At 37.4% G+C, this 25,993-nt stretch overlaps 1 long non-coding RNA gene across 1 annotated transcript; it reads right to left on the bottom strand.

Moving 5' to 3' along the window:
* Positions 1–5,146: 5,146 nt before the first annotated feature.
* On the bottom strand, positions 5,147–7,883 carry LOC107459164 (uncharacterized). Its single transcript, XR_001586240.3, has 5 exons — positions 7,091–7,883; positions 6,824–6,876; positions 6,642–6,697; positions 6,498–6,564; positions 5,147–5,399 (listed from the first exon to the last, which is right to left on the bottom strand). It is a non-coding gene; the product is annotated as an uncharacterized LOC107459164 (long non-coding RNA).
* Between the last annotated feature and the right edge of the window lie 18,110 nt (positions 7,884–25,993).

The following is a 25,993-nucleotide window of genomic DNA, read 5'->3' as shown; positions in this document are numbered from 1 at the left end:
CAAGTGAGCGGGAGACTGCCGTAGCCCTTATATTCGAACGTAGGTGGGAGATTGCCACAGCCCCTATGACAGAGAACAATGCATATCACAATCATATGATCGATCTCATCATCTAGCCTCAGTATCATCAGTTCATCGTCAACCCGGCTCCCCACCACTTCACAAGACAAATCCACCCAACTGACATACCAAGCCTAAGTCACCGTCTTCTATACCTATATATATAAATTTGCTAATTTCATGTCATAAACTGATCTATACTAGTCTTAGGGCCTAATTACTAGCCACAAGCCTTAATGAGAAGTAAAAAAAATTTGGAAAGCTAGAGAACCCTTAAAAGTGAAGGAAAACACATTTTAAGCAAAACAAGGGTTGTACGTATGCACACCCCTGCCATGCGTATGCACACGGTTGAAAATGAGTGGTCGCATATACGACACCCTACTTGTGTATGCGAGTGTTCCAACCCGAATGTGTAAACTTCGACTTAGTAGATTTTTTTAGTCGGAAAACATAGTTTTATGCGTAAAAACACGCATTGGAAATTTGACCGACAGTACTGGCTGAGATCTATCCGATACTGTAGCTGCAAAAATTAATTCTGGGTGAAAAATGTTAAAAAGTTAAATATTTTTTGTTGAGGTGGTAAAAATAACTAAAGCGCACATTAAACCATTAATCTTAAAGGTTTTGGCCCAAAATTAAACCAACGGGCTAAAACAAGTGAACCGGTTCCAAGTGGGCCCAAGTCCTTATATATATATACCCATATTTAATGAGTTTTCAGCCACTATTTCCCCCATTTTATGAGAGACACGGAATTGAGAGAAGAGAAAAGAAAGGAGAGAAAACCCTAGCCACCACCCTCACCTTCAAACTACCATAACTTTTGCTATGGAACTTTGATTGATGAGCGGTTTATGGCCACGCGTTGCTCTCCTCGCCCACTTCGATTTCATCTAGGTATTGTGGGGTACTCTAGTATGAGCCTTTGGTGAGTTCCACCAACTAATTTCATGGGTTAAGCTAGGGAACCCTCTAACCCTTGTAATTTATGAGATTTTTTTAGCCCTAAGTTGATGTATGTATGTAATGTGTGTATTAGAGTATTGGGTATAGTTTTGGAACTGAATCTTGCTTGTGAAAGTGTTTGAGGAATCTTGGAGTTGAGTTTTGATGGCGACACCCAAGTGAGGGCTTGAATTTGACTTCCAAGAGATGCAAGTCTAGGTTCTCAACAGTGAGTTGTGGTTCATCTGAGAGATGGCGAAGACCTTTGTATTCTCTGCTTTATATTTTGCCTAGGATCTCTCTACCTTTATTTTGAAAAACTTATATTTTGTATTGATCTCTTTTGGGACTTGCCTATAGAGGCCTTTATGTATTACATGGGAGAGATTAGGAGATATTGTTGTCAACTACTTTTATATTGTACCTTAGCCGGCCTAAACTTCTCTTTATGGCTTTATCTTTGTATCGTTTTCGATTCACACTTTGTCTTCTAATTGTTGATAGGTGAGTGTTACGACTTCGCGATTTTATTTTACTCTTTTCAGGCTTCTCAATTTATACTTCCTTTCAATTATATATATATATATGTATATGTATGTATGTATGTATGTATGTATTATTATAATCCACTTGAGAGTTGTACCACCTAATATCATTGACTTATGACTCGAGCATAAGGATTTGAATATTAGGGTGTTACAAAGAGCATCAACCATTCTAGCCATTAGAATGTTATTATTAACATCCTCGATAGAATTAATCAGACAATCAAGAATAACATTGATGTTATCAATGACTTGAGGCTTACTGATGGCCACAAGCGGAGTAGATTTTTTTGTAATTTCTTCTTCTTTAGTCGATGCTGCCTGAGCCGATTTGTTAGTTGTTTTTGTCCCTAGATCAAGAGACATTACCACAATTCCTTCAGAGGAATAGACCCGTCGAGCTTCGAACAATAGATTTTTCAAGTCAAAGTCAAAATCTTTAGAATGCAAATCTTGAGTTCCTAGAGAAGGAATATGGTCAATGAATTTCTGTGTCGATAGTATGGAGGTAATGTCTTTGGCGATGAATTTTTGTGTCAAGAATCCAGAGAATAAGAACATAAGATTAAGGGGCTGTTCGAAGGAACTTAGCAGAAAGACTAAATAAAAGGGGTACCAATGAAGGAGAAATTGAAGCATGAGCTACTGGATTTAGAGTCGCGATAGAGGTAGGTAAAATAACAGTCAAAATAGGTTGAGCAGGCTAATGAAATTCTGTTTTAGCACAAACTAATGGATCTATTTCTTGATCAAAAGGATCATCGTTATCCGCAACTTGCGAAGAAGCCTCTTTTTGAGTTTGTTTAGACTGCATCATATAAAAAAATTGCAAGTGAGGAAGAATTATAAAGTCATGATAAACGCCATTAGATATATACCTTGGATGGTGCAGGTTGACTCTTTTTAAGCTTTGGTATTTTAGTTCTCGTTATGATATCAATGGGTCCACGCTTCTTTGAAGTAGGGATTGACTCTCTTTTATTTTGACTCTTGCTCTGTGGGGTATTCTCTGGTGATATTACAACTTTATCAATATCTAAGATTTTTCCAACTGGTTGAGGACCAATAACAATCTGAGTTATAGGTGTGTGTCGAGTAACTAAGGACATTAAGAAATAAGGTAAGTGAGATGTTGAAAGAAATATTGAAAATTTAATAGAAAAATTTGTTTCCTTACCTCTAGTTCTTTTTTATGCTACCTGTGTGAGGAAAAAGACCAAGTTTGAGAGTGCTTGGTCAACAGAAGTGTAATGAGCAAAAAAGTAGTTTGACCACCACAAAGTTAGGAGTTGATAAGAAGTAATGTGTGATATTAAGATATTGGTATTGAGTTGACATCCTTTGGTGATTCATTTCTAATATTTTATCAAATGCTTGTGTCTCTGACACCTCGTAATGAACCTTTTGAGCTTCAGGGTCGAGAGACAAATGAGAAAGAAAGGCTTGGCTAAACCAAATTGTCGAGCCACATATTGTGGCAAATAAACAACTAGTTTCCTTTTGAGAGCCTAGGTCAATTCTTGCAGTGAACCAACAGGAAGGATTTTAGGAGTTAAGATCCTAGCTCACATGTCATCGATTGATTGTTGATTTTCTGGTTGAGAGATGGTAAAAGAATTTAGACATGAAACAGAGTTGGGTCGAAACGAGAATGGATTTGGAAAATATGAGATATTATTGTCCTCCTTAATGTCGAATAAGGTTCTGACAAAGTGTCGAAAGGCACCAATGGGGACATGGTTTTTAGTTTCATCCGAGAAAGTTGGGAAAGACGAATGCCATCAATAGGAGTGTTGGAAATTTTCAATCCAAAAACTAAGAGTTGAGACTCTAGAATAGCTTTGAGCCACAAATTTACAACCCAAAGGGGGCCAAATGGGTTGATTGAAAGATCTTCTTGATGGATTTCACCAACAATTAAAGAAAGGAATTCAAAAAGTTGGCTCAGGATCAAGGCAGGAGGTCAATAAGTTTTTTATGGTGAAGCATAATGGCCAGGGGCAAGAAATTGTTCTTTTGAATTTAAACTGACTTAGAATAGAAAACAAAAGAGTTGAGCCAATGTAAGAGAAATGCCAGATGTTCACTATCAGAAATAGGGTCTCGTTAGAACCCATGTTGTTTTAAATAAAGTTTGAGATAGAGTTCACATCAAAATTAATGTTGAAATCATATTTACGGTAGTTAGTCGACTGATGAGCGGATATTTTATACGCTTTTTGGGGGTATTTTCATATAGTTTTTAGTAGGATTTAGCCACTTTTTAGTATACTTTTATTAGTTTTTATGCAAAAATCATATTTCTAGACTTTACTATGAGTTTTTATGTTTTTCTGTGATTTCAGGTATTTTCTGGCTGAAATTGAGGGACTTGAGCAAAAATCTGATTCAGAGGCTGAAGAAGGACTGCAGATGCTGTTGGATTCTGACCTCCCTGCACTCGAAGTAGATTTTCTAGAGCTACAGAACTCCAAACGGTGCGCTCCTAATTGCGTTGGAAAGTAGACATCCAGGGATTTCCAGCAATATATGATGGTCTATACTTTGAGCGAGTTTTGACGACGTAAATTAGCGTCAAAACACTATCTCTCTGCCCTTTTCTGGTGTCAAAATGCTAGAGCTGGCATAAAAGTTGGAGTTAAAATGCCCAAACTGGCACAAAAGCTAGCGTTTAACTCCAGGAATAGACCTTTACATGTGTAAAGCTCAATGCTCTGCCCAAGCACACACCAAGTGGGCCCGGAAGTGGATTTCTGCATCATTTACCTATTTCTATAAACCCTACTAGCTAGTTTCATTATAAATAGTACTTGTAAAGATTTATTTTATACCGCATGTCATTTTACATTTGACTTTGTATCTTCTATGGCATGAGTCTCTAAACCCCATGGTTGGGGGTGAGGAGCTCTATTGTGTCTCGATGGATTAATGCAATTACCACTGTTTTCTATTCAATCATGCTTGCACTACAAGAAAAATACCCATTCAGGTACACTTGAAAAGTGTAGCCAAAAGTGAAAAAAAATGATGCCTTAGGCTACGGCTACGCTTTTTGGGCTACGGCTACGCTTTTTGGGGTGATTCCTATTCAGCCGTTGCCTATTCTCAAAGGCTACGCTTTTCTGCACCAAGAGCTACGCTTTTGACGTTTGGGAATAGGCTACGCTTTTCAAGTGATGCTGTCCAGGACCAAAGGCTACGCTTTTCAGCACTAATGGTTACCAGAATTCAAAAGAATAGGCTACACTTTTCAAGACTACTGCATCACTTTATAAATGTAACAAATAATATACTTATAGCTACTTTATATAAGTGTAGCCTTAGGTCCCTCATTATTTTTTTTTAATTTTTAATATATATATATATAATTAATATTCCAATAATTTTTTGTACAATATAATATTTAATAATATAATTACATATATAATTTTGTATTTTTAATTAAATGAATTAAATAAAATAAAATAAAAATAAATATAAAATTATACTAAATTTATTTAAATAATAAAAATTATCTGTAAACAAAATATATTTATAAAGAACCAAAAGTATTAAAATGAAATTAATTTTGAATATTCATACATCTCACACCAAATTAAGCATAGTCATATCAAAATAAGCAAGAGACCACTTAAAATTTACTACTAATACTCTACGAAAAACTAAAATATTATATCTTACATAAGTATTTTCTAATAACTAAACCATATTCCACAATCCATGAATCTCTTCCTCTTGTTGCTACTGTTTGGCCTTCATGTCTCCAAGTTCATCTTTTAAAGTTGTCGCTTTTTCTTTGAGCTGTTGCTTTAAAATGTGGTGACCACAGAAAATAACTCAAATCTGCAATCAATTCCAGCAACCAAGTGAATCCTTTTTTAACTTATAAAGTCTAAAGGCAGCAACTTTGACAGGCAACAACAAAAGAATCACCCCATCAATAAAAGAATAACCTATAACTCATCAAATCCCAAATGCCAATATCTCTTACAAGCATTGTTTATAGCATTCATAGCCATCCTAAAAGGCATAAAGATATAGCAGTGAAAGCTTACCAAACCTACTACTCTTTTTATTAACCTCCTAATATGTACGCTCAACTTCACATTAATATATATACACACATATATATCCATTGGAATTTAGTTAAATTTCTTGGTTATCCTTATGTAATACATATTTGAATGAATCAGAAACCATTCGTGGGACAGAAGCAATAAACAAGAAAAGGTGTCACATGTGGTGAATGAGCATCTCTTTTCCAAGTGCCATGTTGTGTGATTCATGATTAAGATTATATGATCGGTTTTGAGTTATCAAGTGAGAAATTCGTCCTCTCCCTCACATGCTCATAAGCTAAGGTTTTGCTTTTTTAGCCTTTTCTTTTCCTCCTTTAGAAATTCCCGTCCACACTCCAAAACCCAATCCCAACTTAAAAAAGTTCCCTCAAAACACAAATAGAATAGAATAGTAAAACATTTACAAATAAGTATTTTTAAGAAACAAGTTAAACTTTCTGTTTATGAAATTTAGTTAAATTTATACATTTATTGTCAATTGTGCCAACAGGTGAATATACGGTGGATACATTTAGTTAAATTTAGTTAAATTCATACATTTATTGTCAATTGTGCCAACAGGTGAATATACGGTGGATACATTTAGTTAAATTTAGTTAAATTCATACATTTATTGTCAATTGTGCCAACAAGTGTTGTTTTAGACAAAAAAATTTCATAAGACAAAAATATATAAGTGGAAAATTAAAAGATAACAGTCAAATAGCAATCACAAAGAGCAGAACCATTTGTCCTAATTGGCTTTTGAAACTAACAGTTTAAAACTACATTATGCACATAACTCTGACTAAGCCAATTAGATTCCAGCCACAATACAATTCTACAAAATTTAATCAGAATGTAGCACATAACATTAACATACCTTAACTGCAAGTTCTCCAATAGCCCAGCATGCATTATTTGCTATTGAAATAGCCTGATAAACCAGGCTGCAAAACAAGGAAAGAAGCAGTTCATATGGAAATTCATTAGACACAAAAGAGCACAATCGGTTTTATCATTCTACCTGCCCCAGTTTCGGACATCTGTCCCTCCTCCGAGTCCAAGTCCTTCCCATACTAACTACAACAACACAAACACCATCATGTCAGTAAACAAAATAACTATATATTCTTAATCAGCTGAGGAATTTTGTAGAAGAAAAATTCTACAGATCGATGCAAAGTGAAGAAAACACAAGTCCTCAACCTGAGCCATTACTTGAGCAGCATCCTATCTTTTCCAATAGTCTTCGGTACTACCTATACCACAAAAGAAAACCAGTTTATATTAAGCTATTCAACAACAAAGTGTTTTCATAAGTCATAACCAAATCAAATAACTCCTAAGCGATTTCGTAAATTTTGTATTAGGTCTTCTCTCTTTAAAGCCAAGATAAATCCAAGATAAATCCTAAAAAGTTAAAACCCCAACACCAACAAGCATGGTTAATGAAATTGCATAATAAAATCATACATCTGAAGAGCTAACATGGCGAGGGGTGATGGAGCCTCCAATCTGCACCAGTCCATCAGCGGTGAACAATGTAATTCTATCCTCATGAACCCATTGAATTTCTGAGAAATCATTGAAACAAATTAGCAATATAGTACTTAGCAAATAAATTACACCTGTAACAATCCAAATGAATACCATCTATCGTACATTCTTATTCATTTCTTAGCTTGTTTAGCCTAATACCCTTTTGGCGACCGGTTTTCTATCTAACGATTAATATCACAAACGGACTCGGACTCACACAAATTTCATGTCCACATGTTCGTATTAAACTCAAGTTTCTAAAGGTCTAGAAATCATATTTTTCTGGGCAGTCTATCTCCAGCTATTGAGGAAAAACCGAGACTGTTATTCTAGGTTTGTAGGAACAGCACCTTGCTGTCTTGTTATGTGGTTTTTATGTTGTGAAAGCCTACGCACGGACTATCTCTCTTATCAAAGTAACTCTAGAGATCCTAACCTTTACTTTGAATTATATTTTACTACATTTGGACCAGAATTGAATTTTATACAAGGTTTTAAAATTCTGCTACTGCACTTGTAAAGATTCAGAAAAACAGCAAGCAGCAGCGTTTTTATAAAATCCATAATAATTTCAATTCTAATCCGCTGCTTCTAAATTTTGGGTAGATTACACTCAACTTTCCTAAGTTTCAAAACAAACAAGTTTTAAGTTCATATCACTTCATTTGATTAATTAATTCTCCATTGGAAGTAATGCCCTGTTTTCATAAATCAGTTTAGAATTTCCAGCAAGCAACCCAGCTTCCAAGTGACTTAATTGAAGGGAATCTGAATCTTGAGGAGATGATAGCGGTGGAAGAAGCCCTAGCAATGGCGGTGGAGTTTCAGCGGCGACCAAGCACCCCTTTCTTCTATCCTCTATCGCGTTTTCTCTCTCCCTCGAGCTCTCTTTCACCGGCGCTCGACAGCGGTGGAGCCATATGCGGCGTCGTCATTTCTTTCCTTCCTTCCCCTCTCCTCTCTTCTTCTCTTCTTCTTCCTGTGCTCCCCTTTTCTGATTTCTTCTCTTTCGTGTGTGTGAGTTGAGGGAGGATGAGAGTGCGTGAGTGAGGCTGAATGGATACGAAAAGGGGGAAAAATTTACCTAATGTGAGAGCACAGCGAACAGAAGCGACGATGAAGACTAGTGATGGCGTGGTGAGTGGTGAGTGACAAATATGAGTGACTGGTGGAGATGGTGAGTGGTGAGTGGTGAGTGTTGACTGGTGATGGCGATCCCTTTCTCTGATTTGGGGTTGATGAGTGGCACGAAGAAGGGAAAAGCTAAAGGTAGTGATGATCGAGTGTTATGTTTTCAGTGGCTAAGGGTTATGTTTTCTGATTTGGCTAAGTGTTTGTACGCATGTATCATTTGGGGAAAATTCAAAAAATTTACTAAGTGTTATTGGACATTTCACTTAGATACATTAGGCAACACTTTTGAAGCGCACCCAAAACTTAATAAATAGGCTACTCTTAAAAAGCGTTCTCTTTGATATAAAAGTGTACCCATAGATATTAACATACGGCTACGCTTTATAAGTGATTTCTATAATATCTAAGGCTACACTTTTTAAATGATGCCAGAATTGTGTTTCCTTTTCTCTAAAAAACAGGCAACACTGAGAAAAGCGTAGCCTATTCTATGAATAGGCTACGCTTTTCAAATGTAGCTTAAAAAAAGTGTGGCTGAATGGGTATTTTTCTTGTAGTGTTGCTTCCGTTCTAAGATATTCATTCGCACTTAAACCTGATGCATGTGATGATCTGTGACACTCATCACCATTCTCAACTTATGAACGCGTGCCTAACAACCACCTCCATTCTATCTTAAATTGAATGTGTATCTCTTAGCCTCCATTCCGAAAGATCGGAGTCTTCGTGGTATAAGCTAGGATTATTGGCGGCCATTCTTGGGATCCGAAAAGTCTAAACCTTATCTGTGGTATTTCGAGTAGGATCCGGGAAGGAATGACTGTGACGAGCTTCAAACTCGCGAGTGTTGGGCGTAGTGACAGACGCAAAAGGATCACTGGATTCTATTCCAACATGATCGAGAACCGACAGATGATTAGCCGTGCGGTGACAGCGCACATGGACCATTTTCACTGAGAGGATGGGAAGTAGCCATTGACAACAGTGACACCCTACACACAGCTTGCCATGGAAGGAGCCTTGCGTGCGTGAAGAAGAAGACAGTAGAAAAACAGAGATTCAGATGACAGAGCATCTCCAAAACTCCAACCTGTTCTCCATTATTGAATCACAAGTACCTTTTATTTCATGCTCTTTTATTTTATTGCAAACAAAACCATTTCCATTGATACTCTCCTGACTAAGAGTTACAAGGTAACCATAGCTTGCTTCAGGCCGACAATCTCCGTGGGATCGACCCTTACTCACGTAAGGTATTACTTGGACGACCCAGTGCACTTGCTGGTTAGTTGTGCGGAATTGCAAGTGTGATTGTAATTTCATGCACCAAGTTTTTGGCGCCGTTGCCGGGGATTGTTCGAGTTTGAAAAACTGACGGTTTATCTTGTTGCTTAGATTAGGAAAATTTTGTCTTTTGGGTCAGAGTCTTTTATTTTATTTTCAAAATTTTTCAAAAAATTTATTATTTTTATTTTAGATTTTTCTGTTGGAGTCTAGTTGCATGTTTTAAGTTTGGTGTTTTCTTGTTAGTTTTTATTTAATTTCCGAAAATTTATTTTTGGTTTTCTAAAAATTTTAAGTTTGGTGTTCTTTTTATGTTCTTGAATCCTTGAAGAGAGAACTTTTGCGTGGTCTAGAATTCAAAATAAATTTCCGTTGCAAGTATAGTTTCAAAACCAACAAAAGTCCTTTCTTACAAACGTTTTGGTTACCACAAGTAATAAACCCCTATATAAATTGATAACCGAAGTATTCAAACATCGGGTCGTCTTCTCAAGGAATTGCAGGGAGGTGTTCTTATTATTAGTTATGAGTCTTGTAAATCAGGGGTTTTGAAAGTAAGGAAGAAGTATGTTAAATGATAAAAAAATTAAAATAGTAATAATAAAATAAACTTTTGGCAATGTATTAGAACTGGAAGTTCTATCCTTATCAATTGTGAAGAGAATTGGATTTTAATCCCACTTAGTTAACCTTTACTAAAGCAAAGGAAAGTCAAGTGGAATAATTAGTTTGATCCTCAAGTCCTAGTCAATCCATGTTGGGAAGACTAGCTTTAGAGCGATCTGCCAATTTCAACCACTGCTTTATTTGATAACTCAAGCGTCACCAATTATTTAACCAGAGCCAAAAGGGAAAATTCTAAATTAAATTGAAGACATCATAAATAGAATAAAGCAAGCATAAATCTGAAATACCTCAATTGCATTAATAAAAGCAGTCAAATCTAACATGGAAAAGTTCATAAGCCAATTGGGCAGCATAAGTCAAATACAAATAAAAGAATTAGTATCTAAAAGTGGAAAAGAAATATAAAGTAAAAGGAATATTGATGAAGAAGAAATAAATCCTAACTGATGAAGAAGAAATAAATCCTAATTTCTAAAAATCCTAATCCTAAATCCTAAGAGAGAGGAAAGAGCCTCTCTCTCTAAAAACTACATCTAAATTATGAAAAGTGTGAATTATGAGTCTGATCTGAATTGTCCTCTTCATTCCTCCACTTTGCAGCCTTTAATATGTGTTTTCTGAGCTTGAAACTGGGCTGGAAATAGCCCAGAATTCGCTGGTTATGAAATCTGCCACGCTGATTTTTGCAGATGCGACGCGTCCGCGTGGAGCGCGCATTCACATCACCTATCTGTACGGCCACTATAATAAATTATATATCACATCGAAGCCCCAAACGTTAGCTTTCCAACAAAATTTGAACTACGTCATTTGGATCTCTATAGCTCAAGTTATGGTCGTTTTAGTGCGAGAGGGTCAGGCTGACAGCTTTGCAGTTCCTTCAACTTCTTGTATTCCTTCCACTTTTACATGCTTCCTTTCCATCCTCTAAGCCATTCCTGCCCTGTAATCTCTGAAATCACTTAACACACATATCAAGGTATCAAATGGTAATAAGAAAGGATTAAACATAGTAAAATTAAGACCAAAGAAGCATGTTTTCAATCATAGCACAAAATCAGGAAGGAAAACGTAAACTCATGCAAATAGTATGAATAAGTGGGTAAAGAGTTGATAAAAACCACTCAATTGAGCACAAGATAAACCATAAAATAGTGGTTTATCAACCTCCCCACACTTAAATATTAGCATGTCCTCATGCTAAGCTCAAGAGAAGCTATAAAGGAGTGAAGATGAATGATAGAGAGTATGCAATGGAACCTATCTATGCGGATGTAACTACATGCAAAATATTTCTACCTACTTGGTTAAAAGCAAATAAGTTCTCCAAGATAAAAATAATTCAAATTCCACTAATTCAAATCACACAATAAAAGACAAGTAAACTTGTAAGAAGATAGCTCATGAGAGCAGGGAACATAGAATCAAGCACTGAACCCTTACTGCTAGTGTATATCACTCTAACTCTCTCAAGTGTCTAGGGTTAATTCACTCACATCTTCCCTAGTCATGTTTTCTCAACCTTGTTCTTCATCTAACCAATCAACAAATATTTAGCATACCAATGCAAACATCATGAGGTCTTTTCGAGGTTGTAATGGGGCTAAGGTAAAGGTGAGGATATATGTATGGCCAAGTGAGCTATAAATTGAATCCTTGATTAGTCCAAGATGTCACCTAACATTTACATACTTTATATAATTTAAATTGCTTTACCTAGCTACCCAATTTTTTCCCACTTTTGTATTACATGCTCATGTATCAAACTTATTTTTGAATTTTGTCCCATGTGCATTGATTCTTCTTATTTTGCATTTGTGGTAATATATATTTTTTGTATCCCCTTATTTAATTACTTCATTTTTTATTATTTATTATTTTTTCTTTTTTTTATCAATGCACATGGTAATTTAATTAATTTGATTTCACATGAGCATGCTTCCCAAATTTTTAAATAACTTATTCAATTTAATTCACTTTTTTCCTATCATCCCATGTTCCCATAAAATTTCCCACACTTAAATTATACACAATATCTATCTTAAGCTAACCAAGGATTCAACTTGAAACTTTTATTTTGTTTTTCTGCTTAAGGTTAATAATGTGGTTATAAACAGAAAGGGGGTTAAAAGGCTCAAGGGGGCTAACAAGGATGTCATAAAAGGGTAGGCTTATTTGGGATAAGTGAGCAAAAACAAGTTATGGCCTCAATCATATGCAAGCATGTAAATACACTAAATAATGGATATATAGAATGGAACAAAATATAGATTACAATTATAGAGAAGAAAACACACAAGAATAAAATATTATGGTTAAATAATGTAACCATGCAATTAAGCTCAAAATCTCACGGATTGTGTGTTCTTTAGCTCAAAAACCATGTTCTAATTTACAATCTTCAAACAGATTTAACACATAGAAAATTTTAGTTAATTTTTTTTAAATTTTTTTATAATTTAAATTAGTAATAATTTTCAAAAATAGGGTCTTAAAAAGAAACTTATTATTTTTCAACCAAGTAGCACTTAAATGCAAACAATCAACTACATATGCAATCTATTATGCAATGCAACAATGAACAAACAAAGAGAATAGAATATTGGTGTTGAGAAGAGAATAACTAACCCGTAGAGATTGGTATCGACCTCCCCACACTTAAAGATTGCACCGTCCTCGGTGCATGCTAAGATGTACAAGTGGACGGGAATTGTAGTTCCTCATTTGGTGCTCTCTTTTTTCCTTTCCTTGCCGGTGGTTTGGAAGTAGCTTTCTCTGTACCCTTCTTGGTGGCCATCCTGAAAAGGGAAAAAGAAAGTAACTTTTAAAGCTAAGGGTTAGAGCAAGGAAGAGAACGGGAAAGGTGGTAATCAATGCACAGTAAAGAAGAATGACGTTAACACATGGTCATGACTACATGTAAAAAGTCATCAATGGAAATATAGCAAGTGCACGTAATGACAATTAAATGCAATATGTTTATTGGCATGCTGGCAAAGGCATGAGTAACATAGATCAAGAATTAAATATCCAAGTTAGATTACAAAGTCTTTCAAACTAACAACATATTTGTAATAACAATTATATTTAATTAATAAAATATAAAAAGGGATTTTGTAAAAAGCAGGCATTTAAAGGAGTAGATTAAAGGAAATCTAATAATAGTGCACAATGCCAAATGGGCGTTTTCACAAACACAAAGCATGCATGTTAAATCAGGTATGGAAAGTATTAAATTGAATATGCAAGCAATCCTATAAAAATAATATATAATTGTTAAACAAGTCCTAAACAATCCACAAGCAACATATAGAAATAATGACCCAAATAAATCTCCAACACCAATAGGAGGAAAAGAAAGAAAAAGAAAAAGAAGGGAAAGAAAAGATTTAGATATGGGGAAGAAAAGATAAGATATTTGGCTGATCTGGAAAGTGGTGTGGCGCATATGACGCGGATGCGTGGGGCACGCGTTCGCGCAGGTAGCACGTAAGTGAGGTGACGCGGGAGCGTCGGTCACGCGATCGCGTGACATGGTTTGTGCTAGTGGCGCGAGGGCAGCCTCGCGCTCGCACAACTCTCTGTTCGAAAATCATATTGCCACTTTTGAGGGTGACGCGTTCGCATGGTTGACGCGGACGCATGGGTAGGCTATTTCGTTAATGACGCGATCGCGTTATCCACACGGTTGCGTGGATTAATTTGTGCCAAAGGCACGCCTCCACCCACGCTCTCACATGACTCTCTGTAAAGTCTCTTTTCTTCCTAAGGCACAGGGAACGCGGACGCGTCGGCGACGCTGTCGCGTCGCGTGCCCTTTTTTTTCTTTTTTTTTTAATATGCAAGATGCAAAATGTAGTATGCATATGTAGATGCAAATGTTATGAACAATTCCAAGTTCAATAAGAGAAAATAAAACTCAAAAACAAATAAAACTGAATTGAAAAAGGAACGATCATACCATGGTGGGTTGTCTCCCACACAGCACTTTTAGTTAAAGTCCTTAAGTTGGACATTTGGTGAGCTCCCTATTATGGTGGCTTGTGCTTGTATTGATCCAGGAATCCCCACCAATGTTTGTACGTCCAATATTCTCCGGGATCCCAAACTTTGCTTGTGCACCCGTCTTCTTGTTGATCATCATGATTCCATCCGGGTGGCAAGCAGTCTGAATTCTCACTAAAGCGGCCAAACAACATCTTAGACCCATTCAATTGAGCTCTATACCAACCCTTGCATTTAAAATTAAAGCTTCCAACCATAATGAACTTTGCAGGACAATTCTTACCACTGACCATATTCATCTTACTCTTAATGCTAAAAAGAGCTCTAAGCTGACCATCCGTCTCTAGTAGCCCATATTCAAGGGGGAAAGTAAAGGATAAGGATAGGAATTTTACCCACTTATGTTGTGTTGGATGGTAATGGTCTTGGGAGAGATATTTGTAATGAATTTGCAAGCTCCACTCCCTTGTGCTCTTCTCTGACAACTTCCACCTCTTTGTAAGCTTCTTCAATTTCAACCTCTTCCTCTTGGTGGCTTTCTTCCAATTCAACCTCTTCTTCATTGTTTACCAAGGGCATGGGAGGTTGTTCTTCTTCTTTAAACTCCATCTCTTAATCAACCTCTCCCAAGTCTTCAACCATGACATGCCTTGGAGGTTGTACACCCTCCTCAACATTAATTTTAAGCATCTTGGAAGGAGGCTTTATGAATGGACTTTCCAATGGAGGTTCAGCATCTCCTAAGTCTTCAACCACTTCTTCTTCTTCAATAATTCTGGCTTCCTTCACTTGTTCCAGTACAAATTCATGCTCCTTACTATCCACCGGAGTTTCTAATGTCTCCTTCATGCTACGTTCTTCATTAGATTATCCACATGAAGCTGTGGGGGTTCCTTGAGTGTCCGAACGTCGGGAAGCTAATTGATTTATCGCTTGATTCAATTGATGAAGGGTTGCATGAAATTGATCCACCGTTTCCTTGAGATGATCCATTGATTCTTGTGCCGCTTGGGTATCATAAGTAGGATCATAGTGCTTTTGGATTGATGGATATGGAGATGGTGTATATTGAGGTGGTGGTTCTTGGGAGTAATTGGGTTGGAATTGGGGTGGTTCTATATATGGTTCATACGGTGCATAGGGTGGTTGGTATGGTGGATTTGGGTTGGGGTCGTATGGAGGTGAATGGCGGAAAGGGGCTTGTGAGTATGGTGGTCCAAAGTTATGTTGAGGAGGGGGTTCATAGGCATATGGTGGTGGTTGTTGATAATCAAAAGAGTGCTTGCCATAGCCATTGCCTTGATATGCATCACAGAATGGTTGTTGATAGTCCATTGGAGGTAGTTGTTGCCATGAGAGTTGATCAAATCCTTGTGGCTCCTCCCATCTTTGATTGTTCCAACCTTGATGCCTGTTCTCATTGTAATTTCCTCTTCCTGCAACATAATTGTAACCAGACTCATAGCCAAAGGGGTGAGAGTTCATAGTAGTAGGAAAAAAAATTAAAAACAAAAACTAACAAAAAGAAAGAATTTTGAAAAAGATATGATTTTTGAAAAAAAGATAAGATAAGATTTTTTTAAAAAAAATATGATTTTTGAAAAAAAAATAAGATGAGATTTTGAAAAAGATATGATTTTTTTTGAAAAAGATTTGAATTTTGAAAAATAAGATAAGATAAGATAAAAATTTTAAAATAAAAATCTGAAATTTTTTTTTGAAATATATTTACAATAACCAATAATAAGGCACACATTTGCAATTCCCCGGCAACGGCGCCATTTTGAAGAGAGAACTTTTGCGTGGTCTAGAATTCAAAATAAATTCTCTTTGCAAGTATAGTTTCTAAACCAACAAAAGTCCTTTCTTACAAACGTTTTGGTTATCACAAGTAATAAACCCCTAAATAAATTGATAACCGAAGTATTCAAACCTCGGGTCGTCTTCTCAAGGAATTGCAGGGAGGTGTTCTTATTATTAGTTATGAGTCTTGTAAATCGGGGGTTTTGAAAGTAAGGAAGAAGTATGTTAAATGATAAAAAAATTAAAATAGTAATAATAAAATAAACTTTTGGCAAGGTATTAGAACTGGAAGTCCTATCCTTATCAATTGTGATGAGAATTGGATTTTAAACCCACTTAGTTAACCTTTACTAAAGCAAAGAAAAGTCAAGTGGAATAATTAGTTTGATCCTCAAGTCCTAGTCAATCCCTGTGGGAAGACTAGCTTTAGAGCGATCTGCCAATTTCAACCACTGCTTTATTTGATAACTCAAGCGTCACCAATTACTTAACCAGAGCCAAAAGGGAAAATTCTAAACTAAATTGAAGACATCATAAATAGAATAAAGCAAGCATAAATCTGAAATACCTCAATTGCATTAATAAAAGCAGTCAAATCTAACATGGAAAAGTTCATAAGCCAATTGGGCAACATAAGTCAAATACAAATAAAAGAATTAGAGTATCTAAAAGTGGAAGAGAAATATAAAGTAAAAGGAATATTGAACCTGTGATGAAGAAGAAATAAATCCTAATTTCTAAAAATCCTAATCCTAAATCCTAAGAGAGAGGAGAGAGCCTCTCTCTCTCTCTAAAAACTACATCTAAATTATGAAAAGTGTGAATTATGAGTCTGATCTGAATTGTCCCCTTCATTCCTCCACTTTACAGCCTTTAATCTGTGTTTTCTGGGCTTGAAATTGGGCCGGAAATAGCCCAGAATTCGCTGGTTATGAAATCTGCCACGCTGATTTTCGCAGATGCGATGCGTCCGTGTGGAGTGCGCATTCGCGTCGCCTATCTGTTTGGCCACGATGGCAAATTATATATCAAATCGAAGCCCCAGACGTTAGCTTTCCAACGCAATTGGAACGGCGTCATTTGGACCCTTGTAGCTCAAGTTATGGTCATTTTAATGCGAGAGGGTCTGGCTGACAGCTTTGCAGTTCCTTCAACTTCTTGTATTCCTTCCACTTTTGCATGCTTCCTTTCCATCCTCTAAGTCATTCCTGCCCTGTAATCTCTGAAATCACTTAACACACATATCAAGGCATCGAATGGTAAAGAGAGGATTAAACATAGTAAAATTAAGACTAAAGAAGCATGTTTTCAATCATAGCACAAAATCAGGAAGGAAAACATAAACTCCTGCAAATAGTATGAATAAGTGGGTAAAGAGTTGATAAAAATCACTCAATTGAGCACAAGATAAACCATAAAATAGTGGTTTATCAATCCTTCTTGTGTTTTGATCTTAAAATTTTTAAGTTTGGTTTTCCTTGGTGTTTTCCTCAAATTTTCGAAAATTTTGCATTAAATTAGTCTTCAATTTTAAAAATCAATCCTTTTTAAGTTGTTTTTCAATCACATCTTTTCAATCATATCTTTTTTTACTTTATCTTTTTATTTGTTTTAGTTTCCATTTTTTTCATTATTATTTCGAAAAAAAAATATATATATATATATAAAATCGGAAGGACTCTGGGGTCATATGCTAACCCCGCTACTGCTTCATATGGGAGTAGTATCTGTATACCCTCCATCAGAGTCAGTAGTTTTGAGTTGAATTCTCAACTCATTATCATGGTGCAGCAAAATTGCCAATATTCTGGTCTTCCACAGGAAGAACCTACTGAGTTTCTGGCACAGTTCTTACAAATTGCTGACATAGTACATGATAAGAAAGTAGACCAGGATGTCTACAGATTATTACTATTTCCATTTGCTGTAAAAGACCAAGCTAAGAGGTGGTTAAATAATCAACCTAAGGCCAGCATAAGGACATGGAATCAACTGCCAGAAAAATTTCTGAGTCAATATTTCCCTCCCAAGAGGATGACACAACTAAGGCTGGACATCCAAGGCTTTAAACAATAGGATATTGAATCCCTTTATAATGCTTGGGAGAGGTACAGAGAGATGCTGAGAAAATGTCCCTCTGAAATGTTTTTAGAATGGGTGCAGTTAGACATCTTCTGCTATGGGCTTACAGAAAATGGTCAGATATCTCTATACCACTCAGCTGGTGGATCTATACACATGAGAATGACAATTGAAGAGGCTCAAGAGCTTATAGATACTGTTGCTAGAAATCAGCATCTGTACTTGAGCAGTGAGTCCTCCATGAAGGAAGAGGCTAAAGCAGTATCTACTGACCTTAGTCCTCTAGAAAAAGCTGCTGAACTCAACCAGCAATTACTTGCTCTGACAAAATAGTTAGCAGAATTTAAAGAAATGTTACAAGATACTCGGGATGCTAATAAGAATATGGAAGCACAACTTGACCAGACAAGACAACAGTTATCTAAACAAATAACAGAAGAATGTCAAGCTATTCAATTAAGGAGTGTAAAAATATTAAATACATCAACTCAAAGCAGCAGAGAGCCAAGGAAAGAACAGCTGACAGAGGATGAATAGAATATTACCCAAAATCCCTCTGAGGACAGTAAGAGCCCAGAGAGGAATAATTCTGGCGTCCAAACGCCAGAAAAGGGTGACAAGTTGGAGTCAAACGCCAATTCCATGTTCAACTCTGGCATTCAAACGCCAGAACAGGGTAGGAATCTGGCGTTAAATGCCAATCCTGGCGTTCAAACACCAATAAGGGATCAGACACCCACAAGTGCTATAATAACTCCCTCAAGAAGGCGTCTCAGCCTACTTCTGTAGGAAAGAAACCTGCAGCAACCAAGATTGAAGAATATAAAGCCAAAATACCTTATCCTCAGAAACTCCGCCAAGCAGAACAGGATAAGTAATTTGCTCGCTTTGCAGACTATCTCAGGACTCTTGAAATAAAGATTTCGTTTGCAGAAGCACTTGAGCAAATACCCTCTTATGCTAAGTTCATGAAAGAAATCTTAAGCCATAAGAAGGATTGGAGAGAAACTGAAAAAAGTTCTTCTCACTGACGAATGCAGTGCAGTCATTCTAAAAAGCTTACCAAAGAAGCTTAAGGATCCTAGAAGCTTTATGATACCATGCACATTAGAAGGAATTTACACCAAGACAACTCTATGTGATCTTGGGGCAAGTATCAACCTAATCCATGCATCCACTATCAGAAAGCTTGGTTTGACCGAAGAGATCAAACCAACCCGGATCTGTCTTCAATTTACTTATGGCTCCATTAAATACCCATCAGGCATAATCGAGGACATGATTGTCAAGATTGGGCCATTTTTCTTTCCCACTGACTTTGTAGTGCTGGAAATAGAGGAGCACAAGAGTGCAACTCTCATTCTAGGAAGACCATTCCTAGCAACTGGACGCACCCTCATTGATGTCCAAAAAGGAGAAGTGATCCTGAGAGTCAATGAGGATGAGTTTAAGTTGAATGCTGTAAAAGCTATGCAGTATCCAGACACACTAAAAGACTGCATGAGAGTGGATCTTATTGACTCTCTGGTAGAAGAAGTCAATATGACTGAGAGTCTCGAATCAGATCTAGAGGACATATTTAAAGATGTTCAGCCTGACCTGGAGGGCCAGAGGAATTAGAAGAACCTCTAAAAACTCCTCAATTAGAGGAAAAGTCCCCAAACCAGAGCTCAAACCACTGTCACCGTCCCTGAAATATGCATTTCTGGGAGAAGACAACACTTTTCCTGTGATCATAAGCTCTACCTTAAAGCCACAAGAAGAGGAAGCACTGATTCAAGTGTTAAAGACACACAAGACAGCTCTTGAGTGGTCCATAAGTGATCTTAAGGGCATTAGCCCAGCCAGATGCATGCACAAGATTCTCTTGGAGGATAATGCTAAGCCAGTGGTTCAACCACAAAGGCGGCTAAATCCAGCCATGAAGGAAGTAGTGTAGAAAGAGGTCACTAAATTACTAGAGGCTGGGATTATTTATCCAATTTCTGATAGCCCCTGGGTGAGCCCTATCCAAGTCGTCCCCAAGAAGGAAGGCATGACAGTGGTTCATAATGAGAAAAATGAATTGGTTCACACAAGAACAGTTTCAGGGTGGCGCATGTGTATTGACTACAGAAGACTCAATACAGCCACCAGAAAGGATCATTTTTCTTTACCATTCATAGACCAAATGCTAGAAAGACTAGCAGGTCATGATTATTACTGCTTTTTGAATGGCTATTCGGGCTACAACCAAATTGCAGTAGATCACCAAAATCAAGAGAAAATAGCATTCACATGCCCATCTGGAGTATTTGCCTACAGAAGGATGCTATTTGGGCTGTGTAATGCACCTGCAACCTTTCAGAGATGCATGCTCTCTATTTTCTCTGATATGGTGGAGAAATTTCTGGAAGTCTTCATGGATGACTTCTCAGTATATGGAGACTCATTCAGCTCCTGTCTTGATCACCTGACTCTTGTTCTAAAGCGGTGCTAAAAGACTAACCTGGTTTTGAACTGGGAAAAATGTCACTTTATGGTGACTGAAGAGATCGTCCTTGGGCACAAGATCTCGAATAGAGGAATAGATTTAGATCAATCTAAGGTAGAGGTAATTAAAAAATTACCACCACCTGCCAATGTTAAGGTAATCAGAAGCTTTCTGGGGCGTGCAGGATTCTATAGGAGGTTTATAAAGGATTTTTCAAAAATCGTAAAACCTCTAAGTAATCTGCTAGCTGCTGACATGCCATTTATATTTGACACAGAGTGTCTGCAGGCATTTGAGATCCCGAAAGCCAAGCTGGTTACAGCACCAGTCATTTCTGCACTAAATTGGACATTACCATTCGAACTGATGTGTGATGCCAGTGATCATGCTATTGATGTAGTATTGGGACAGAGGCATGACAAACTTCTGCGTGTCATTTATTATGCCAGCCGTGTCCTGAATGATGCACAGAAGAATTACACAACCACGGAAAAGGAATTGCTTGCAGTGGTTTATGCCACTGACAAGTTCAGATCTTATTTGGTAGGATCAAAGGTGATTGTGTACACTGACCATGCTGCTCTTAAATATCTACTCACAAAGCAGGATTCAAAACCCAGGCTCATAAGGTGGGTGCTTTTTCTGCAAGAGTTTGATATAGAAATAAGAGACAGAAAAGGGACAGAAAACCAAGTGGAAGATCACCTGTCCCGGATAGAACCAGTAGAAGGGGCGTCCCTCCCCATCACTGAGATCTCTGAAACTTTTCCGGATGAGCAACTCTTTGCCATTCAGGAAGTACCATGGTTTGCAGACATTGTAAACTATAAGGCTGCAAGGTTCATACCCAAAGAGTACAGCAGGCAGCAAACGAAAAAACTAATTTCTGATACAAAGTACTACTTGTGGGATGAACCATATTTCTTTAAGAGATGTGCAGACGGATTAATCCGTAGGTGCATACCTAGAGAAGAAGTGCAGAGGATCCTTTGGCATTGCCATAGATCACAATACGGAGGACATTTCGGAAGTGAGCGAACAGCCACAAAAATCCTCTAATGTGGCTTTTACTGGCCTACTCTCTATAAAGACTCCCAAGAGTTTGTACGGAACTGTGATAGTTGCCAGAGAGCTGGTAATTTGCCTCATGGTTACGCCATGCCTCAGCAAGGGATCTTAGAGATTGAATTGTTTGACGTATGGGGTATTGACTTCATGGGGTCTTTCCCACCTTCATACTCAAACACTTATATTCTGGTGGCAGTAGACTATGTATCTAAATGAGTAAAGGCAATTGCAACACCCACTAGTGATACTAAAATAGTGATAAAGTTCCTCCAGAAACACATCTTCAGTAGATTTGGTGTCCCCAGAGCAATAATCAGTGATGGAGGCACTCATTTCTACAATAAACAGCTTTACTCTGCTATGGTCCGGTATGGAATTAGCCACAAGATAGCAACTCCATACCATCAACAGACAAATGGGCAAGCTGAGGTCTCAAATAGAGAACTAAAAAGAATCCTGAAATGGACTGTGATGGCCCGTAGAAAGGATTGGGCAAAAAGCTTGGATGATGCTCTGTGGGCATACAGGACAGCATTCAAGACTCCTATAGGAACTTCTCCATACCAACTTGTGTATGGCAAAGCCTGTCATCTGCCCGTGGAACTAGAACACAAAGCCTACTGGGCAACCAGATTCCTAAACCTTGATGCTATATTAGCTGGAGAGAAAAGACTGCTCCAGTTGAAAGAGCTAGAGGAATTCAGGCTCAATGCTTTCGAAAATGCAAAAATTTACAAGGAGAAAGCAAAAAGATGGCATGACAAGAAATTGTCATCCAGAGTCTTTGAACCAGGACAAAAGGTACTGCTATTCAACTCTAGACTCAAATTATTCCCTGGAAAATTAAAATCCTGGTGGAGGGGACTATATGTGATTACAAGTGTGTCACCATATGGATATGTGGAGCTTCAAGATACTGACTCTGATAAAAGATTCATTGTTAATGGACAAAGAGTCAAACACTATCTTGAAAGCAATATTAAGCAAGAGTGCTCAAAATTGAGACTAGAATAACATTCAGTAAGGTCCAGCTAAAGACAATAAAGAAGCTCTTGCTGGGAGGCAACCCAGCCATTGGTTAAGCATATCTATTTTCTAGTAATTATAAGAGTTTGATACAAAATTTATCTTTCACTGCAGGAGTTCACAGAGTTACAGAAGAATTCAGAGCAGAAAACAGAGAAAAAATGCTCACTAGCAGAAAAAGGCCAGCAAAGAAGGCAAACTGGCGTTTAAATGCCAACCAGGTACCCTGGTTGGGCGTTTAAACGCCCAGTAAGGAAGGCAAACTGGCGTTTAAACGCCAACCAGGGTGGTGGTTGGGCGTTTAAACGCCCAGTAAGGAAGGCAAACTAGCGTTTAAATGCCAGCCAGGATACCTGGCTGGGCGTTTAAACGCCCACAATAGGAAGCATTTGGGTGTTAAACGCCCAAGACATGCTACTCCTAGGAGTTTAACGCCAGGAACATGGGGGGAGGAGGTTCTTGTTCCCAACTCAAATTTTTTTTCAAATTTTAATATTTATTTCCACATTTCTTACATGAACATGTTACAAATCCTCATCTTTCAATTTCAATTTCAAAAATTTCTTAATCCAAAAAAAAAATTCCTTTTTCCATTTCCTTCAAAATCTTTGAAAAAAACTCATATATCTTTTTAAATTCTTTTCAAATCTTTTTCAACCCATCACACTATCTTTTCAAAATTAGAATTATTTTTCCAAATCCCCCTCTTATCTTCTCAATTTTAAAAATACTTCTTTTGCATATCATAATTATCTTTTCAAAAATCATATCTTCTATCACATCTTTTTCACAAATCATATCTTTTGCACATCTTTTTCCAAATTTTTGAACCCACCCCTCCCCCCTTTAAATTGCCATTCGGCCATCCCTTTTCCTCCACTATTCAAAATTGTCTCTCCCTCTCTTCCTCTCCTTTCCTTTCTTTTGCTTGAGGACAAGCAAACCTCTAAGTTTGGTGTGCTTTTCGTGATCACTGAGCCAAGAGTCACCAATATCATGGGTCCTAAAGGAAAACAAACCACCTCAAGAGGCAAGAAAGAGAATATTCCAAAACCACTTTGGAATCAAGAGAAGTTCTTAACCAAAGAACATGCAGACCATTATTACAAAATAATGGGTCTGAGGTCAGTGATCCCGAAAGTTAAATTTGATCTGAAAGAAGATGAATATCCAGAGATCCAAGAGCAAATTCAAAACAGAGGCTGGGAAGTCCTAGCTAATCCTGAGACAAAGGTGGGAAGGAACATGGTTCAGAAATTCTACTCAAATCTGTGGCAAACAGATAAACAGAGAATGTCTCAAACTGCCTTCTATACCTTCCGAACCATGGTCAGAGGAAGGATTATCTACTTTCACCATGACAGGATAAGAGATATCTTCAAGCTACCTCAACTACAAGATGATCCGAAATCCTTTAACAGGAGAATTGTGAATCAAGATAAGCGCCTGGACCAAGTTCTAGAGGACATATACATCCCCGGAGCCAAGTGGGTAACCAACTCATAGAATGTCCCAATTCAACTCAGGAGGGGGGATCTCAAACCAGTTGCTAAAGGCTAGCTGGATTTTATTGGGCGTTCCATACTGCCCACCAGCAGCCGCTTTGAGGTCACTATTAAATGAGCAGTGATGACCCATTGCATTATGATGGGAAAAGAAGTGGAAGTTCATCATCTGATTGCTTGTGAGCTTTATACAATTGCAAACAAGAACTCCACCGAAGCCAAACTGGCCTACCCAAACTTGATTTCTCTGCTATGTAAAAATGCTGGAGTAAAAATGGGAGTAGATGAGTATATCCCAGTTGATCTCCCAATCACAAAGAAATCAATGGAATGGCAACAAGTGCAAGACATTCCCATCAAAAAAAGGGCGCAAGAGTTCCTCCCAGAAATCCCACAAATTGACTATTGGAACCACTTAGAAGCATCTATTACCAAGCTGCAAGAAGCTATGGATCAAATGAAAGAAGAATAGGAAAATCAAAATAGCATGCTCTGCAAAGGAACAGGAGAAGCAAGGGCATGAACTGCAGGAGCTGAAGTGCCAAAAGCTACCTCTTGAAGGACCAGACACCCCACATACTGAAGGAGCATCCACCTCCCAAACTAAAGGTTGTTGAGTCCTAATCTTAACTCTATGATAAATCTGCTATTAGAAATCTATTTTTAGAGTCATAGGAATAGTAGTAATGAATGTCCTTACTTTTTCGTTTTTGATTTTATCCCCAAGTAAGCTATAATTTATTTTTCTCATCATCACTAAACATGAATAAAATAGCAAATTTTTAGAGTAAGAAGGAAATTTTATCTTCGAGTTCTTAATAAAAAAAATTCAAATTATTTATATGTGGTGACAATACTCTTTGCTCTTTGAATGAATGCTTGAACAGTGCATAAATTTTGATGGTGAAACTTATGAATGTTAAAATTATTGGCTCTTGAAAGAATGATGAAAAGAAAAAGAGAAATGTTATTGATGATCTGAAAAATCATAAAATTGATTCTTGCTGCAAGAGAATTCAAAAAAATGGAGAAAAAAAGAGAGAAAAGAGAAAGAAAGAAAAAATGAAAAAGAAAGAGCAAGCAGAAAAATCCAATAGCCCCTAAAACCAAAAGACAAAGGGTAAAAAGGGTCCAAAGCTTTGAGCATCAATGGATAGGAGGGCCTAAAGGAATAAAATCCAGGCCTAAGCGGCTGAATCAAGCTGTCCTTAACCATGTGCTTGTGGCATGTAGGTCCAAGCGAAAAGCTTGAGACTGAGTGGTTAAAGTCGTGATCCAAAGCAAGAGTGTGCTTAAGAACTCTGGACACCTCTAACTGGGGACTTTAGCAAAGCTGAGTCACAATCTGAAAAGGGTTCACCCAGTTATGTGTCTGTGGCATTTATGTATCCGGTGGTAATACTGGAAAACAAAGTGCTTAGAGCCACGGCCAAGACTCATAAAGTAGCTGTGTTCAAGAATCAACATACTTAACTAGGAGAGTCATTGACAACGGTGACACCCTACACACAGCTTGCCATGGAAGGAGCCTTGCGTGCGTGAAGAAGAAGATAGTAGGAAAGCAGAGATTCAGATGACAGAGCATTTCCAAAACTCCAACCTGTCCTCCATTATTGAATCACAAGTACCTTTTATTTCATGCTCTTTTATTTTATTGCAATCAAAACCATTTCCATTGATACTCTCCTGACTAAGAGTTACAAGGTAACCATAGCTTGCTTCAGGCCGACAATGTCCGTGGGATCGACCCTTACTCACGTAAGGTATTACTTGGACGACGCAGTGCACTTGCTGGTTAGTTGTGCAGAATTACAAGTGTGATGGCAATTT

This window comes from Arachis duranensis, chromosome 7, assembly GCF_000817695.3.
Source record: "Arachis duranensis cultivar V14167 chromosome 7, aradu.V14167.gnm2.J7QH, whole genome shotgun sequence".
In the NCBI taxonomy this organism is placed as follows: domain Eukaryota; kingdom Viridiplantae; phylum Streptophyta; class Magnoliopsida; order Fabales; family Fabaceae; genus Arachis; species Arachis duranensis.
This window is presented reverse-complemented; position numbering and strand designations above follow the sequence as displayed.